The following is a 14,269-nucleotide window of genomic DNA, read 5'->3' as shown; positions in this document are numbered from 1 at the left end:
AGAAACCCATACAGTAGGCTAAAGCTATGAGGCTTTGAGTAGGGTACATACAGGGAACTGAACCAAGTCCATTATGGTTGGAGTATTAGTGTAAAAGAGAGAGAGGTCTGGTTTAAAAAAAATGAGGTTGGGCAAGTGGACAGATGCCAGGTCGTAAAAGATTTTCTAAAATTTGTTAAGAAATTTAGTTTCTTTAGGCAATGAGAAGCCACTGAAGGCTTTTGGGCAGGGAAGTGACATGATCAGATTTATACTTTAAAAAGCACACTCCGGCTGCAATGTAGAGAACTGACTGGAGGAGGGGACAAGAGTAGCGGCAGGGAGACCAGTGAGGTAATCGCAGTAGTGCAACACAGAAATGACAGGGGTGAGTGGTAGTCTATGGTGCAGTGATGGAAATGGAGAATAGTGGAGAGATTCAAGAGATACTTAGAAGATAAGATGAACAGGACTTGGTTATTGACTGAATATGAGAGAGGGAAAAAAGTTGTCAAGGATGAGTCCTTGATTTAGGGCACAGAACTCTGGGTGGTTGGCAAAGTCATTCACTGAGATACAGAACACAGGAGAAGAAACTTGAAAGGCTATGGGGAGAGGAAGGAGATGAGTTTAGTACTGGAAATTTTGAGTTTGCAGCACGTGTACCCCAATCTAGACTTACCCTATTTTACTAATGTTTTCTCCAAATGGTTCCTGGTATAGACCTTCGACCCAATTAGTCAGTCTCCTTATACTGTCAACCTCATGTTAGTTTCTTTGCATCCCTCTCTCTCCTCTGTCCACCGAAAGCCTTTGAAGTCAAACTTAAGAGTTCACCTTCTCTCAAAGGCCTTCCTTGACTCCAAGTCATACTGATGGTATGCTCCCCTGCCCTAGTTTTAGCAGTTATCACAAACTACTTCTAACTTATTAGCTTTCTGTTTGAGATATGTTAGTCTTGCCACCCTAGCGAGACTGTAAATTCTTCTAGAGCAGCAACTATGTATTTACTTGCCTATCCACTCCCACATGCCAGACACAGGCTATGTGCTCAGCAAGTACCTAATAAAAACATTTTTCTACTGAAGCTGGTATGCAGCCTTCCTTTTCAGCTGTTAAGGCAGCAAGACCAAGCCCCACTCTCTGTTATCTGTGGTATGCTTATTGCAAAGGATCTTCATTCCATGGCATTTGCCATAGTTAATTGGGGGGTGAGGCAGGAAGATGTCAATATTTTAGTTGCAGTAAAGTACAAAAAACAGGCAAATGCACCAGGAAAGAAAACAACAGCAGGCACTGTGCTCAGGAATCTGGGACCTTTATTAGACATCCTCAAACCCCAGCATGGGCCTGGCCTCAAGAATGAACATTTCACACTGAGAGGCACTCATTTTTAAAGAAGGTCATGTTTGAGGTCATAGCTAGTGGACTGTATCGCTTTAATGGGGACAAGATAAAAATCATACATTTTTTAAACAAGGGCTGTTGGAATGACTTTGCCTTGGCTTATGATGCATTTACCCTGGAAGGAAAGCAGGTAAACATGGTTGAGACTTTCATTAAGCTATAAAAATTGATGGAGCCAATTACCTCCCTCTGAAAATCAGCCAGTATAAGGAAGAGGAGAGGAGATAAATGGCTTGAAAGTGGAAATGGGGCACTAACAGAGCTATGAGTTGCATCAGGCAGTCTCTGATTTTCATAGAGGTGCGCAAAGAAGAGGGGTTCCTTCTGAGAGAACAAAATTTGACTGAAGTCATCTTTTGCCAAGCACCTTTGGCTCCTATAAGCCTCTGTGTCTACCCCTTTTGTGGATGATATTAAAGTACAGAGTTCTTGGTCTTTCCTCTGTAGAACCCTATAGTGTAGTCGGTGGAGTCAAGATAAAGATAACTGAAATAACAAAAGAACATTTACAAAGTGGTATGAGTGGAAACATAATGTAAATTAGCTTCAAGCACTTAGGAAATGGGGACTCTGGGAACTACAATGATGTGTGTGTGTCCACACATGTATGTGTGTCCACTTCTGTCTGTTGGGGGAGGTGATGGTGCAATAATCTGGGAAATGGAGCTTCATCTTGAGGAAGTGTATGAGCTATAATATTGGAGGAAATGGAGCATTCTCTGTAACTGTATGAGCAGTGGGTGCAGAGGCAAAAATAAAATAGGGCATGTAAAGAAAAGGATTTTAAAAATCAGGCTATTTAGACCAATGGGTCTTTGTGAGCAAGGCTGGGATTGGGGAGTTGGGCAAACAGGCATGCAAAGGTTGGTAGTGAGGAAAAAGTTGGATTGATCAGTTGAGACTAGTTTAAGGAGAGATCCAAAACCTACGGTTAACATCATACTTAATACTGAAAGACTAAAAGCTTTCCCTCTCAGGTCAGGAATGAGACGAGGATGCTTGCTTTCACCAATTCGATTCAACATCATACTCGTGGCTCTAGTCCAGTCAATCAGGCAAGAAATAAAAGGCACCCAGATTGGAAAGGAAGAAGTAAAACTATCTCTACTTTCAGATGACATGATCTTGTATATAGAACACTAAAGAATCCACTAAAAAAATTATTATAACTAATAAACAAGTTCAGCAAGGTTGCAGGGTACAAGATGAATATACAAAAATCAACTGCATCTTGATGAACAATCAAAGAATGAAATTAAGAAAGCAATTATATTTACAATAGCATCAAAAAGAATAAAATATTTAGGAATAAATTTTAAAAGAAGTGAAAAACTTATACTCTGAAGACTACACATCATTGTTGAAGGATACTGGAGATCTAAATAAATGGAAAAACATTCACCCCATGTTCATGGATTGGAAGAATTCATATTGTTAAGATGACAATATTCCCCAAATTAATCTACATATTCAACAGAATCCCTATCAGAATCCCAGCTGATTTCTATGTAGAAATTTAGAAACTGATTCTAACATTAATATGGAATTGCAAGTTTCCCAGAACAGCCAAAACAACATTGAAAAGGAAGAACAAAGTAGGAGGAGTCACATTTCCTGATTTCAAAACTTACTAAAAAGTAACAGCAATCAGGACAGTCTGGTAGTGGTGCAGGATAGACATATAGATCAGAGGAATGGAACCACGAGACCAGAAATAAAACCATATGTCTAGGATCAAGGGTGCCAAGACCGTTCAGTTAGGAAAAATACCCTTTTCAATAAATGGTACTGGGATGGCTGGATAGCCTTATGCAAAAGAATAAAGTTGGACCCTTACCTCACATCCTACACAAAAACTAACTCAAAATGGATCAACGGGGACTTCCCTGGTGGGCCAGTGGTTAAGATTCCTTACTCCCTAGGCAGGGAGCCTGGGTTCAATCCCTGGTCAGGGAACTAGATCCCACATGCCACAACTAAGACCCAGCGCAGCCAAATAAATAAATAAATAAATATTTTTTTAAAAAAGGATCAACGACCTAAATGTTAGAACTAAAACTACAAAACTCTTTAGAAGGGAACATTGAGGCAAATCTTCACGACCTCAGATTTTGCAAAAGATTCTTAGATATGACACCAAAAGCATGGGCAACAACAACAAAAGTAGATAATTTGGACTTCATCAAAATTTAAAACATGTGTGCTTCAAAGGATGCTGTGAAAAAAGTGAAAAGAGAATCAACAGAATGGGAGAAAATATTTGCAAATCATATATCTGATAAGGGATTTGTATCTACTTAAAAAATCTATAACTATAAAAAATCCAGACTATTTAAAAAATCTTATAACTCAACAATAAAAAGTCAAATAACTCAATTTAAAATATGGTCAAATGACCTGAATAGACATTTCTCCAAAGAAGATATACAAAGGGCTTTTCATTAACACATGAAAAGACACTCAACATCATTAGTCATTAGGGAAATGCAAATTAAAACCACAATAAAATACCATTTCATACCCACTAGGATACAATATAAAAGATAAATAATAACAAGTGTTGGGGAATCTATGGAGAAATTGGAACCCTCATACATTTCTGGTGGAAATGTAAAATGGTACAGCCACTATGAAAAACCATCTGGCAATACCTCAAAAGGTTAAATATAGTTGTCATATGACCCATCAATTCCACTCCTAGTTATATACCTAAGAGAAACCAAAACATATGTCCACACAAAAGTTTGCAGACAACTGTTCACAGTAGCATTATCCATATAGCCCAAAAGTGGAAACTCAAATGTCCATCAACGGATGAATGGATAGACAAAATATATATATATATCCATCATACAAGGGAACATTATCCAGCTATAAAAAAAAAGGAATGAAGTACTGATACATGCTTCAACACGGATAAGCCTTGAAAACATTTTTCTAAGTGAAAGAACAGTCACATCAGACCACATACTTTATGATTCCATTTATACAAAATGTCCAGAGGAGGCATATTTATAGAGACAAAAAGCAGATTAGTGATTGCTTAGGGATGGGACAGGAGAGAGGAAATAGGGAGTGGTTACTAATGGGTATGGAGTTTCTTTTAGGGGGAATGGAAATTCTAAAATTAGATTGTGGTGACAGTTACACAATTCTGAATATACTAACAACCATAGATTGTACACTTTAAATGGGTGAATTATATGGTATGTGAGTGATATCTCAATAAAACTGGTATTATGAGTTGAATTGTGTCTCCCAAAAAGACATGCTAAAATCCTAAGTGCTGGCACCTGTGAATATGACCTTATTTATAAATACGGTCCTTGTAGATTTAATCAAGTTAAGATGAGGTCATTAGATTGGTCCCTAATTCAACATGACTGGTATCCTTATAAGAAGAGGGAAACCTGGACAAAGATACATAGGGAAAATGCCATGTATGACAAAGGTACAGATTGGAGTGATGCAGCTGCTAGCCAAGGAACACCAAGGGTCGATGGCCATCACCAGAAGCTAAGAAGAGACAAGGGGTGATTCTACCCACAATCTCAAAGGAAGCGTGGCCTTGCTGACACCTTGATTTCAGGCTTCTAGCCTCCATAACTGTGAGACAATAAATTTCTGTCATTTTAAGCCACCTAGTTTGTGGTACTTTGTTATAATAGCCCTAGCAAAATAATAAAGCTATTTAGAACATAAATATATAAAACAACACAAAGAGTTTCAACTTGTATGAGATATCAGAGATAACACTGGGGGAGTTCCCTAGCGGTCCAGTGGTTAGGTCTTGGCACTTTCACTGCTGTGGCCCGGGTTCAATCCCTGGTCTAGGAACTAAGATCCTGCAAGTCGCGAGGCATGACACACATACATACATACATACATAAATACTAGAAAAAAAGAAATAACACTGGACTAAGAGTTAAAAGACCTAAATTTTTGTCCCAATTCTCTCCTGACTCCCTCTATGACATTAGGCAAGTCACTAACTCTGAGCATAAGTTTTCCCATTTACAAAATGCAGGGATTGGGTTGCATAATTATTAAGGTCCCCTTAAGGATGACATTCCCTACCATTAATAGAACTTATTCCTTTTTCAATTCTGAAAATGTTAGCATAGGGCCCCAAATTCATATGACACCAATAAAAAGAAGTGAAATATTTTATAATCAAATTAACTCCTTCCATCTTGAAGCTCTTTTGCTCATCTTGAAATCTCACTGGAACTAAAACCACTGTTGTTTATAAGACAAGGATGCCCACTCTTGCCACTTTTATTCAACATAGTATTGGAAGTCCTAGCCACAGCAATCATACAAGAAAAAGAAATAAAAGCATCCAACATGGAAAGGAAGAAGCAAAACTATCACTGTTTGCAGATGACATGATACTATACATAGAAAAACCTAAAGACTCCACCAAACAGCTATTAGAATTAATAAATGAATTCAGTAAAGTTGCAGTACGCAAAATTAGTATATAGAAATCTGTCGCATTTCTATATACTAATAACCATCTATCAGAAAGAGAAATAAGAAAATAATCCCATTTACAATTGCATCAAAAGAATAAAATACCTAGAAATAAATTTAACCAGGGAAGTGAAAGATCTGTATTCTGAAAACTATAAGACATTGATGAAAGAGACTGAAGACAACACAAATAAATGGAAAGATATACCATGTTCTTGGATCGGAAAAATGGAAAGATACCATGCTCATGGATTGGAAAACTTAATATTGTTAAACTGTCCATACTACCCAAAGCAATCTATAGAGTCAATACAACCCCTATCAAAATATCAATGACATTTTTCATAGAACTAAAAGAAATAATCCTAAAATTTGTATGGAACCACAAAATAGCCAAAGCAATCTTGAGAGAGAAGAACAAGGCTGGAAATATCATGCTTTCAAACTATATTACACAACTCAATATTAAAAAAAAACCTATTAAAAATGGGCAGAGGGGCTTCCCTGGTGGCACAGTGGTTGAGAGTCCACCTGCCAATGCAGGGGACACGGGTTCGTGCCCCGGTCCGGGAAGATCCCACATGCCGCGGAGCAGCTGGGCCTGTGAGCCATGGCCGCTGAGCCTGCGCATCCGGAGCCTCTGCTCCGCAACGGGAGAGGCCACAACAGTGAGAGGCCCACGTACCACAAAAAAAAAAAAAAAATGGGCAGAGGACCTGAATGGACATTTGTCCGAAGAAGACATACAGATGGCCAACAGACATATGAAAAATGTTCAGCATCATTAAGCATCAGGGAAATGCAAATCAAAACTACGATGAGATATCACCTCACTGGTCAGAATGGCCATCATCAAAAAGTCTACAAGTGGGCTTCCCTCGTGGCGCAGTAGTTGAGAATCTGCCTGCTAATGCAGGGGACACGGTTTCGAGCCCTGGTCTGGGAGGATCCCACATGCCACAGAGCAACTAGGCCCGTGAGCCACAACTACTGAGCCTGCGTGTCTGGAGCCTGTGCTCCGCAACAAGCGAGGCCGCGATAGTGAGAGGCCCGCGCACCGCGATGAAGAGTGGCCCCCGCTTGCCACAACTAGAGAAAGCCCTCACAAAGAAACAAAGACCCAACGCAGCAAAAATAAATTAATTAATAAAAAAAAAGTCTACAAGTAATAAATGCTAGAGAGGATGTGGAGAAAAGGGCACCCTCCTACACTGTTGGTGGGAATGTAAATTGATACAGCCACTATGGAGAACAGTATGGAGGTTCCTTAAAAAACTAAAAATAGAGTTACCATATGATCCAGCAATCCCACTTCTGGGCATATACCCAGAAAAGAGGAAAACTCTAACTCAAAAAGATACATGCACCCTTATGTTCATCGCAGAATTATTTATAATAGCCAAGACATGGAAGCAACCTAAGTTTCCAACAATAGATGAGTGGATAAAGAAGATGTGATGTGTGTGTATGTGATGTGTGTATGCCTGTGTATATATATGTATATATAATGTGTATGTTTATATATATAATGGAATATTACTCAGCCATAAAAAACAGAATGAAATCTTGCCATTTGCAACAACATGGATGGACCTAGAGGGTATTATGCTAAGTGAAATAAGCCAGACAGAGAAAGACAACAACTGTATGATTTCACTTATATGTGGAAACTAAAAAACAACACAAATTAACAAACAAAACAGAACAGAAACAGACCCATACATACAAAAAACAAATTTGTGGTTGCCAGAGGGGTGGAGGGTGGGGAAATGGAGAAACAGGTGAAGGGGATTAAGAGGTACAAACTTTCAGTCCTAAAATAAATAATTCATGGGGATGTGATGTACAGCATAAGGAATATAGTCAACAATATTATAATAACTTTGGTGACAGATGGTTACTAGACTTACTGTGGAGATTGTTTCATAATATACATACATAAATGTTGAACCACTATGTTGTATACCTGAAGCCAATATTGTATGTCAACTATACTTCAATTAAAATAAAATAAAGTAAAACAAAATAAAATTAGGATCCTAAAAAATCTACCCATTCTGTGTAAAAGAGACTAGAATGATTTTACCCATATCTCAGGGAAACATCAAGGACACTTATAGGCTCCTGACAGCTATGGATTGAAAATAAAGTCTTCCATAAGAAGTCATATTCTAAGTCTGTGACATATTTTTGGATGGGGGTGTTCACTCATATATTACATGGAATAGGACAATAAATTAACATAAAACTTGGCCCAGAATTGGTAAAAACTCCCATGGTTCCTGCAGAATCAAAACCAATTTTTAGAGACACCTCCACATCCTACGGTGTATGGAATACCCATAGAAAAGACAACCTTGAATTTATAATAAAAAGGTAGAAACCACTTGAGGAAATTAACCACCATGAGGAAGAGTCAGCTGTCACAATAAACAGCAGGATTACCATCCAAGAAGCACACAAAGTAAATAGTTGAAGGAGATTATAAAATAGGCATGTTTAAAATAATTAAAAAGATAAAAGAAGAGCATAGGACTTTGAGGAAAAAAGATGAATTTAAAGGAGAAACAAAAAGAACTTCTCAAAATAAAACATAGTCACTGAAATTAAAAACTGAATAGAAAAGAACTGAAGACTAAAAACAGCTGAAGAGAGACTTTGTAAAGAGCAGAAGTTAGCTGAGAAATTAACTTAGATAAAAATGGATGGAGAACGTGAGGATTAAAATACCTAAAGATATAACAAGCAGAATAGTATTAAAGAAATACTATTATTTTAAAGGTCTTGTTTACAATAGATAGAAAATGAGTTACAGAAGAAATGAAGAAAGAGAATGGGGAAGAGGCAATATTTGAGGAGATAGTGGCTGGAAATTTTATAGAACTGAAGAAAGACGTGAGTTCTCAGATTAAAGAAGCACAATGAGTCTTAAGCAGGATTAATAAAAACATGGGTAGGCGGGATAAGCACCAACCTCTAGATAATGCTCACGTCTGAAGAGGAAAGGAGGGAAGGGTATGACACAACGGATAGAAGGGGAATGAGTCTTCAATGGTATGATGTGCCATTTTGTTTCTTTTTAAAAATTATCTGCAAAGGCAAATTTATAGAAAAAGAAAGTTGATTAGTGGTTGCCTGAGGCTGACGTCGGGAATGGGGAGTGACTACCATGGACATGAGGGATCTTTTGGGGGTGTTGGAAGTCTTCAAAAATTGAATTGTGGCGATGGTTACACAGTTCTGTAAATCACTGAATTCTACTCTTAAAATGGTAAATGTTATGGTGTTTAAATTATACGTCAGTAAAGCTGTACTTTTAAAACTATCTGTAATATATTTAGCAAAACATTATAATGTATGACTATTAACATAAAAAACAAATACGTTTGTATATGCTATTAAAAGCTTTTTTTAAATGACGGGGCATAGTAGTTGGTTTCTGCCTATAGGTCTGATGGCTCAAGTCAATTGCTTTTTGGAAAGAAAAGAAAGAATGTGGGACTTAAAGATAGTGTTGCTGAAATAATAACAGTGATAATAATAGCTACTTTATATTATTTGATTTATTAATTTAGATACATGCATACTTAAATTTTAAGTTAGGGATGTTGATTATATTCTCTCATTCTGTGAAGCCAAATCAATGTTTGCATCTTCCTGGATCACTTTCTGCATCATCTAACACAATTTTCCAAAGCACATCATTTTTACTTCTGAATAGTAGCAGAAGATACAGCATTTCAAATATACATATATGATGCTCTCTCTAGTAAAAAAAATGTTCCCAGGCAATAAGTTATACCTATAGGCATAACATGCATAACAACTAGTCCACTTTTTCTCACTAATAATTTAACACAGTGATTAAAAGAATAAGCTCTGGAGTTTGACCAGCTAACATCTATTGAGGACTTGCTAAGTGTCAAGCCTATCAATCTTCACAATAACCCTTGAAGTAAATATTGTTATTTAGCACCATTTTTCAGAGGAAAAAAAGAAGTCTCGTAGAAGTTGAGTAATTTACAGCTAGTGAGGATCTGAAGGCAAGTGTCTCTACTCTAGCTGCTCCTATCAAAAGTCTAACTACCCAGAGCCATGTTATAAAATTAACCACAGGGTCTGGTGGAAGGAATGTTGTCCTAAACTCTTGTCAGTGCTGTCAGATTAAAACTTTGTTTCCAGTTCAACCAATGATTTTAGGTAATTTTGACACCAAGGGTTCCAAAGAATTCAGATATCTTTGCCAGAGTTTTTCAGATTGTCTTTTCTAGGAAGGTTCCAAGTCCACCAAATCATGGATAATCTCCCTGTTGCTTTAGCTCTATAGAGGAGCTGGGAGTGTTGGCTGACTCGTTGGCCAGGTAGCAGATCAGAGATGGCTGACTTTCGCTGGCAGCAATGGAATTTTTTAAAATGTATAAACCCTAAAACAAAGGCAAAAGTAAAGAGACTATCGCTGGACAAGAAATATCAATAAGTTTCTGAACACAGAAAGCAGATGTAGAAGTGGTAATTGATGAAGTGAGGCAGAAGAAGCAATAGCTAGAAAATGCATAGACGAATACAGCCAAGAAAGGAATCAGTATGCCGTCTATCGTCCCACAAAAGCTTATTGTTCAGAAGCACCAGAGACAACAAAAAGTAAGAGTGAGGTGTGGAACTGACAACACAGGAATTAATTAAAAGTCTGTATGTGGAACAGTTGACTCTCCCCAACATCCAAATGCCCATGCGCAGAAATATTAACCACCAGACTTTTTTCCCAGGTGAGGAAAAGGGGGCTTCTTCTCTGGAGAAATTAAACAGTCCTACAGCAAAGGCCTCTGCTTTCTGATCTTTGGGAGTTCCCTATCAGATGACTCTAATGTGAAACATACCAGTTGACCAGCTTTATCCAAGCACAGAGTTCCCAAGCAGTTGTTTATATTTTATTTCATTATTCTTATACATGAACCCAAGGATCATCAGGCATTTGAAGAAAGTTTTCAATGGAGAAAAGATCAATAATAAACAGGAAAATGGCCCCAAGGGAAACAGCAATAGTTCAGGGAATAAAGAAAAGTAAAAAAGCAATAAAAATAAAATATTTTTTTTATTGTGTTAAGAGCACTTAACATGAGATCTACTCTTTTAACAAAATTTTGAGTGCACAATACAGTATTGTTAAATATAGGCCTTATGTTGTACAGCAGATCTCTAGAATTCACTCATCTTGCATAACTGAAACTTCATACCTGCTGAACAACTCCTCATTTTCTCCCTCCCCCTAGTCCTTGGCAACCACCTTTAAACTCTCTGCTGTTTTAAGTTTGACTATTTTAGGTGCCTTAGAGAAGTCAAATCTTGCAGCATTTATCCTTACGTAACTGGCTTATTTCACTTAGTATAATGTCCTCCAGGTTCATCCATGTTTTAGGATATGAAAGGATTTCCTTTTTTTTTAAAGTTGAATAATATTCCATTGTACTTATATACCACATATTCTTTATTCATTCATCCATCAATGGACATTTATGTTGCTTCTGTGTCTTGGCTATTGTGAATAATGCTCCAGTGAACATGGGTGTGCACATATCTCGTCAGGATCCTAATTTCAATTCTTTTGGATATACACTGAGAAGTGGCATTGCTGGATCATGTGGTAGTTCTTTTTGGGGTTTTTTGTTATTTTTTAAGGAAACTCCATACTGTTTTCTATAGCATCTGCACCATTTTACATTCTCAACAACAGTGTACAAGGGTTCAGATTTCTCTAAATCCTGGCCAACATTTCTTGTCTTTTGTTTTTTGATAAAAAAGGTTGTGAAGAGATAACTCATTATGGTTTTTGGGGGGTTTTTTCTACTTCTGCACTCTGTGTGCTACAATGCTCCCTAGATATTAAAAAACAGTGAATCAAATTCATTATGGTTTTGATTTGTATTTCCCTGATGATTAGTGATGTTGAACACCTTTTCATACACCTCTTGGCCATCTGTATGTGTTCTTTGGAGAAATGTCTGTTCAAGTCCTTTGCCCATTTTTTAATCAGGTTGTGTTTTTCTGCTAATTGAGTTGTAGGAGTTCCTTGCATATTTTGAATATTAACCCCTTATCAGATATATGGTTTGCAAATACTTTCTCTACTCTGTAGGTTGCCTTTTCACTCTGTTGATTGTTTGCTTTACTGTGCAGAAGCTTTTTAGTTTGATGTAGTCCCACCTGTCTGTGTTTGCTTTTATTGCTTGTGCTTTTGGTGTCATGTCCAAGAAATTATTACCTATACCAAGGTCATGATGCTTTTTCCCTATGTTTTCTTCTAGGAGTTTTATAGTTTCAGGTCTTACATTTAAATCTTTAATCCATTTTGAGTTGATTTTTATGTATGGTGTAAGATGTAAGATGTCCAGTTTCATTCTTTTGGATCCCATTTATTTAAAATAGCATCAAAAAGAATAAAATACTTAGGAATAACTTTAACCAAGGAGGTGAAAGACTTTTACACTGAAAACTACAAAACATTGATGAAAGAAATTAAAGAAGTCACAAATAAATGGAAAGACATCCAGTGTTCATGGATTGGAAGACTTAATATTGTTAAAATGTGCAACCTACCCAAAGCAATCTACAGATTCAGTGTGATTCCTATCAAAATCTCAATGGCATTTCTTTTACCAAAATAGAAAAAAAATTCCTAAAATTCATATGGAACCACAAAAGACCCTAGTAGCCAAAGCAATTTTGAGAAAGAAAAACAATTTTAAATAACATCCTCATAGAGATTCAAGATATTGTATTCCTAAAACAAGGACAAAATGCTAAGACAAGGGACCAATGAGAAAAAAAGAAAGAGATTGTGTACATTTAAAATGTAATTTCCAAAATAAAATTTAGTGACAAGGTTGAGCATAAAGCTGAGGAAATTTCCCAGAAAACAGAATGAAGGCACAAAGAGGTGGGAAATCTGAGCAAAAAATATAATACACAGAGGATCAACTCAGAAATTCTAAATCTGATGAACAGGAGTTTCAGAAAAGAGAATTTAGAGAGGAAAGATAAAGAAATTATCATAACAAAGAATATAAGAGCATTTTATAGAGCTCTGTGAAGAATAGAGTTTCTATACCAAAGAGGCCTCCTCAGTGTCCAGTGCAATGAATCAAAAACACTCCACAACAAGCCACATCACTGTGAAACTCCAGAACACCAAATATCAAGACAAGGTGCTAAAAGCTTCCAAAGAGAACAAAAGTGGTCATCTACAAAGGTACAGGAATCAGACTGGCATCATATTTTTCATCAGCAACACCAGATGCTAGAAGACAACTGAGCCACACCTTCAAATTCTGAAAGAAAATACTTTCCAATGAGAATCATCCAACTACAAACTTATCAATCAAGTGTGAGAATAGAATCAAAACATTTAAAACTCAAAAAGTTTATTTCTCACACATTCTTTCCTGGGAAGTTACTTGAGGATCTATTCCTGGAAGAAAAAGTAGTTAACCAAAAAAAAAAAAAGACATTGAGACCCAAGAACCAGTGGCTCTATCCAAGAACTGCAGTGAAGAGAAGTCCTAGGATGATTGCTGCTCCTTAGAACTGGGGAACAATCTGGGCAGAATGGAGCGACTTCTTGATGCTTTTTTTCATTAATTATTTTCCTCAAACTTAGAGGGATTTACTACAAACTGATTTACCTTTCAGTGAATAAATATTTTTCCAAAGTATATAGTTTCTTCAGTTTGACCTCATTTTCTCCTTACTCCATTAAATTCTAGCAAAAGTAAATTGAATAATTTTGATTAAAAATATATATTATATGATCCAAATTTTATCAAAAATTGGTTTGTACATAGCAGCCTACGTGCCCATCAAGAGATGTATGGATAAAGTAGATGTGGTACGTATACAATGGAATACTACTCAGCCATAAAAAATGAATGAAATAATGCCATTTGCAGCAACATGGATAGACCTAAAGCTTATCATACTAACTGAAGTAAGTCAGAAAGAGAAAGACAAATACCATATGACATCACTTATGTGTGGAATCTAAAATATGACACAAAATGAACTTATTTACAAAACAGAAACAGACTCACAGACATAGAAAATAAACTTATGGTTACCAAATGGGAAGTAGGGGAGGGATAAATTGGGAGTATGGGATTAACAGATGCACACCACTATATATAAAATAGATAAACGACAAGGATTTACTGTATAGCACAGGGAACTATATTCAGTATCTTGTAATAGACTATAATGGATAAGACTCAAAAAAAGAATATAGATATATACATGTATATGTATAACCAAATCACTTTGCTGTACACCTGAAATTAACACAATATTGTAAATCAACTATACTTCAATAAGAATAAATAAATAAAATTGGCTCTGTACATCTATCACTGGTCTGTCT

Source organism: Pseudorca crassidens, chromosome X (genome assembly GCF_039906515.1).
Source record: "Pseudorca crassidens isolate mPseCra1 chromosome X, mPseCra1.hap1, whole genome shotgun sequence".
NCBI classification, from domain to species: Eukaryota; Metazoa; Chordata; class Mammalia; order Artiodactyla; family Delphinidae; genus Pseudorca; species Pseudorca crassidens.
This window is presented reverse-complemented; position numbering follows the sequence as displayed.